A 5,590-nucleotide genomic window follows, 5' to 3' on the forward strand; every position below is an offset into this window, starting at 1 on the left:
TATTTTGTACAGGTTATTCACCTACATGATGGTCCAGAAAATTAGGTCCAAGTGGAGACCCTTGGATTCCACCAGAGGAAGAGTCTAGCCCTGGCAAGTTTTGAGCTATCAGTCTGCCCTCCTCCTGGCAGTAATCTCTGGTAAGGGCAGGTTTGCCAGAAGTAATCATGTTTTTTTCCCCACACCTGAAACTATCTGAGACTGAAAGCTATCAGAAAGAAGGAGAGAGAAGTTCTCCTGCAGGGATTTCTCCCAACATCTCTGGGGTTTGCAAGAGATGGGGGCGCCGTCACAGTGAGTATGAGTCAGTTTATACCGCAGAAGCCTGTCCTGACATCCCCTACTATCATGCGGGAGACTCAGGGCTACTGTTTATCAGCAGGTATGCATCACACTACTTCATGTAACAGAGTAGTTTTCCCTGTATTAGACCCTATCTGCGATTGGGGGGGAGGGGGTGACAGGGTTACATATATATGTTACTTATTCCCATAATCATATCTCTGACGGTCCATGAGTTATCTGTAAACTGAATGTGTATAACCTTTGTTCTTTTAATGCAACCATATATTATTATAACTCTGGCTTTTCATGCCTGTCTCTTACAGTATTTAACAGAAATAATTTAGTTGTAGTTCTAAAACTGACTGTAAAGTATTGCGATGCCCTCTTAAGTGAAGGCCTGTATTTACTTAAAAAAATAAATGATAATTATGAGGATTTAAACCATAATTTACTCCTCATACATTTACAGTATCCTTCCAACCTCAGAATGTTCCGTTTGGCACACATACTTTAATTTGTTCTGGTGGGAAACGAATGGAACATTTTTTCACATTAACTGTATGAAATCACTTACCAAATATTGTCTCATTCATCTAATTACACACACACCCACAACAATTTAAGTTGACTGTGTTTGGACATGTACTGCATATAACCTCTTTTGGTGATGATGGGTGTGAGTTAAAAAACAAGATCACATAAGTAGCAACATCTCCTAGAAGATATACTGAAAGACAGAACAGTCGGATATAACTTGAATTGAAGACATCACACAATGAACTTGTTGCAAGGATTCCTGGTGCTTGGTGTGGTTACAGCGATCAGTTCTGCAACACTTTCCTCAAATCAAGAGATTGGGGAAAGCAAGACAAATGCTCCAGAGCCTGCAGACTCAAATACAAAAGAGGCATATCTAGGCTTTCCTAATGTTAAGGATCTGTGGAAGGTAAGTACCTACTTGACTATGGAGACATGTATCAAAGTTTTGCATCTGCTAACCTGAGCAAAAAAAAAATGCACTATGTTTATAAACAAACAAGTTTCCATAAAATTTATCGGGATTTTTTTCTTTAATAAGTAGTTTTGTTGCTCCAGTTTTGCAGCCAAAAGGCCCCTGCGTTCAATTACAAACTCTATCTGACTTTGGTGATATTTCTTTGGTGTTATACAGCAACAAAACACTGCATTATTTGCATTGTTTATTTCAAAACTTGTATTGTTTATCAGATTTTTTTCTCTTTGATATGTAGCCCTTGTACTACCCTCCCCTCATAAGTGAGATTTGGGTGGGTATGCTCTTCTAGCTTCTTCACTAGGTGTTGGGCTGTACCTATTGGTAAACAGGAGGGCTGAGTGCTCCGCAGTGTTGTGGGGAGAACAGGACATGGTCACAGGTCACCTTAGTTCTTCATCGGTGCAACGCCTCCAGTCAGCATGGGTCCTTGGTGTGAAAGGAGAATCCATACTGACAACTTGTTCTTTCAGCCAGAAAGTGAATCACACTGGTTCTGATACAACTGGATCTTTATTGCATGCAGATGACATAAACAGCACTGATGCATCCTTTCCTCATCTTCCCATAATAAAAGGCACTGGTTAAGGCTTGAGACCCAGACCAGGACCTATGGACTCCTCCTCACATCTCCTACTGAGATGGAGGGTAGATGTTGCTCGCTCCCCAAAGGGAGGAGAGAGATCGAGAGAGACCCAGAATTTAGGACAGTGGCAGAATTTATAGCCTGTGAGTTGGTGGTTGTAACCCTGCCCCTTAACAGAGCAGGTTGAATACTGATAGGTCATCACATCCTGTGTGTGAGCCAATCAGTACTCACATCTCAGGCTGGCACTCTCTGGCTGTTGCTAAGGCCCGCTCCTTGGATACTGCTGACACATCCTAGGCTGCAAAAGCACACAAAGCCTTGTTGAAGGAATTAACCCCTCCACTGCCTGCATGTGACAGGACTTACACTGGACAGCTAGGCTACAGATACATTATAGATTACAATAATGGTCAAGAGTGTGGAAACTACAATTTAATGTCAATAATAGCAAACTAATACACGTTCTTGTACAATTTCTTTTGCCACATAATTTGGCCCAGTTGGGAGATTTTCCTACATAGTCCTTATAATTCTTGGAATAATACACTATGAGCCATATTTACTAAGCAATCTTCTGCCATGAGGCACCTTCTGATACTAGAGTACACCTTATATCCAATTCAAGTCACTGGCCTACAGAGTGTCTTCCAGTGCCAGAAGGTGTCATATCAAGGCCTACTTGACTATGGGGCTATTTATCAAAGTATGGCAGAAAGGGGGGTGATAGACAGCACTCTGACTGAAAAACTCAGCAAGGTTGCAGGGTGCCCGGAAGAGGAAGGGACCCTAATTCCCATCACAAGTACTAACAAACCAAAAGATAGTACCAGCTCTCTCTGTCTCACAGCTACAGATACTAACGAATACACGAATATGTGTTTTTTTTCCCCTTCTCCTTCTTTCCCCTCTACCCCTACACTTTGACTTTTCCCACGGTGGTATTAATTCTCTCATTGGCGCATTGGCTATTGTTGCTATAATTTCAGTTTATTATTAGTGTCATTAAATTATTCATATTCCCTACACTGGTATTCGTTAGTACAGTATCTGCAGCTGTGAGACAGAGAGTGCTGGTACTATCTTTTGGTTTATTTATCAAAGTGTCCTGACTGCAAGCCAGAGAGAAAAAAAATTGCACTATTTTCAGAAACAAATAAGGTTCCATAAAATGCACGGGGATTTTTTTCTTGAATAAGTCTAATGTCTTTTTACTGCTCCAGTTTTGCAGCCAAAAGACCCCTGTGTTAAATTATAAGCTCATGTGAATTTGGTGATATTTTTTAAGTGCTATACAGCAACAAAACACTGCATTTGGTTTATTTAAAAACTTTTATGGTTTATTCAATTATTTTCTTTGATACATTATAGATTAAAATAATGGTCAAGGGAGTGAAATCTACAATTTAATGACAACAATGGCAAACAAATGCACTTTCTTGTACACTTTCCTTTGCCCGATAATTTGCCCCAGTAGGGAGAGGTGTCTTTTTGTGGCAGAAGACTGTAGCATGTATGGGTCACTATCTCTTCTGAATAAAATGCTGTAGTGACTGGTCGGTCAGCGGGATCCGATATTAGTAGAGTAATAACAATATTTAGGTACGTGAAATATATGGAATTGGTTATTGGTAACATTTCTCTGCCTAAGATCATGAAAATTCATTTGTAGAACAATTGGATAATTTATAGCTTTAGAAAATCATTACAACATTAACACATCATTTTCCATTTGCGAAAATAGATGCACCACTCAAGTTCTTTTCTACTGGTAAATAATTAAATTAAATAATACAGTTCTAAAAGTGCAATACACTTCAATATGGTCGTGCAGTTACAAAGACTAGTATGGAACACATGCGACTACAGTTAGGATCCAACAGGATCCACTATGGAAATTGTGAAAACATTTGAAGGGGAAGAAAATACCTTCGGTAAAAGGTATAGCAATAGAACAGGTAATGTGCCTGATACTTGTATCTGAGCTGTTCACAGCTGGCTATACATGACTAAACTTGATCCTTTGCATGCCATTACCCAGAATCCTTTTCTGTAGTGAAAGCACTCTTTGCAAAGTGATAATGGGTAAATACAGGGTTGCAGACCTACCTGTATCTAAGACATGTGAATGCACCACAAGTGGTATTTTTATTTAGTCTAACTAGCGCTATAATTTATTTTCTCTTCTTCCACCTCAGAATTTCAGAACATGGTTGCAGCAGTTTGTAAAGGAAATCTGGTCTGTCATCACAACCGGAAGTCCATCGAGTGGAAATATTGAAAAAGCTAAAACTGACGACACTTCGAAACCTCAAGGCGGTCAAGCAAATATTGAGCCCAGTCTTCAAAAAAGTGGCTAATATCACTGTTTTCCTGAATATCTTGTTGCCATTAATTATAATAATAATTATGTGCAAATAAAGTAGTATTTGTTTTTAATCTTTATTGTCTACCTGCTCAGGCACAGTATGTACAGTATTTCTGGCAAAGTACAGTAGTAACTGTTAGAAATGTGAGAAACTGAACAAAATGCATTTGTGAAATATTAATTTGACTTTCCGGGAAACGTTTAGCAAAGCCTCAAAACTGTAATAATATGGTCAAAGTAATATGCTTTCAGCCAATTATAGCCAGGCAGTATGTGAAAGATGGCGTGTGTGCACTATTTACAACCTGAACATTAAATAAATTAGAATATTTTAGTAACTTTACTTAATTGCTTGTGTAGCGCTTGTCACAAGAGACCAAGACTTAATACACAAATTAATACCGGTGATTCTGAACTGAGCACACAAGATGAGTAAAATAAATTGTAATTTATTTCTTTTCAGACAAATACACAAATCTGGGTACAGGGAAATAGCCCTACTGGGTAAAGGCAAACTAAATCAAATGTCCTTGGAACGAAACAAAGTCTCTGGGCACCCCTGCACGCATGCAAGTGGGTGCACAAATTGATCCGGGTGACAGTTCCTGGCTAGGGGCACAAGTTGCCACCCCTATATCTTTGCCAAAAGGACAATGTTCGTTCAGTCCATACAGGGTTCGTTCGGGAACCCTTAGCTCTAATGAATTCCAGAAGAGGGTGCAAATCGTCGTTACGATGTAGGTTAACCCTTCCCACTCTGGAACCGCTGTCTCTAAACCTTGAAAGTTTTTTGGTAAAATCTTAGATGAATCAGGGGAATCTGCTAGGGACTGGCCAGCAGGCATTTTTATAAGGTTCAGGATCCTATCCATAACATGCACAACCAATCCCACCTGTGGGAACATTTCTTCCACCTATCCCCAACTTGTCAGTACCTTGCAAAGAAGGCAGATGTTGCTTCCCGATTTGCACGGAGCATGTGCTAACCTCACACCTGGGCTCTTTAGCATAACTGACATTAACCCCTTATCTGGTGACATTAAGTCTGGGGTTTGGCTACCAAGTGTGAAGTGCCCATAGAGTACTTCCCACCGGTATCTGGTACTTACAATATCCCGGCCATCCTAACACCTAGGATCTCTGAGGCTTTTAAACTCCGAACTGCTCATAGACACTGAGGCGCCCACCCAGCAGGGTGCCTCTGTAGTACGGAGGTGAAAAATCCCACAGCTCATTCACCCTTAACATATTTACATATTAAAGTGTTTATTACTGGGCTGACAGGAAAAATTTCCTGTCTTCACATTTAGAACCAGCACTGAAACACATTTTATTCTTT

General features: G+C 40.0%; 1 long non-coding RNA gene across 1 annotated transcript; it reads left to right on the forward strand.

Annotated features, from left to right (window-relative positions):
• The first annotated feature begins 899 nt into the window (after positions 1-899).
• On the forward strand, positions 900-4,322 carry LOC142487933 (uncharacterized). The gene is made up of 2 exons (XR_012799353.1): positions 900-1,231; positions 4,082-4,322. It is a non-coding gene; the product is annotated as an uncharacterized LOC142487933 (long non-coding RNA).
• The last annotated feature ends 1,268 nt before the right edge of the window (positions 4,323-5,590 follow it).

The sequence above is a fragment of the Ascaphus truei genome, chromosome 2, assembly GCF_040206685.1.
Source record: "Ascaphus truei isolate aAscTru1 chromosome 2, aAscTru1.hap1, whole genome shotgun sequence".
Lineage (NCBI taxonomy): Eukaryota > Metazoa > Chordata > Amphibia > Anura > Ascaphidae > Ascaphus > Ascaphus truei.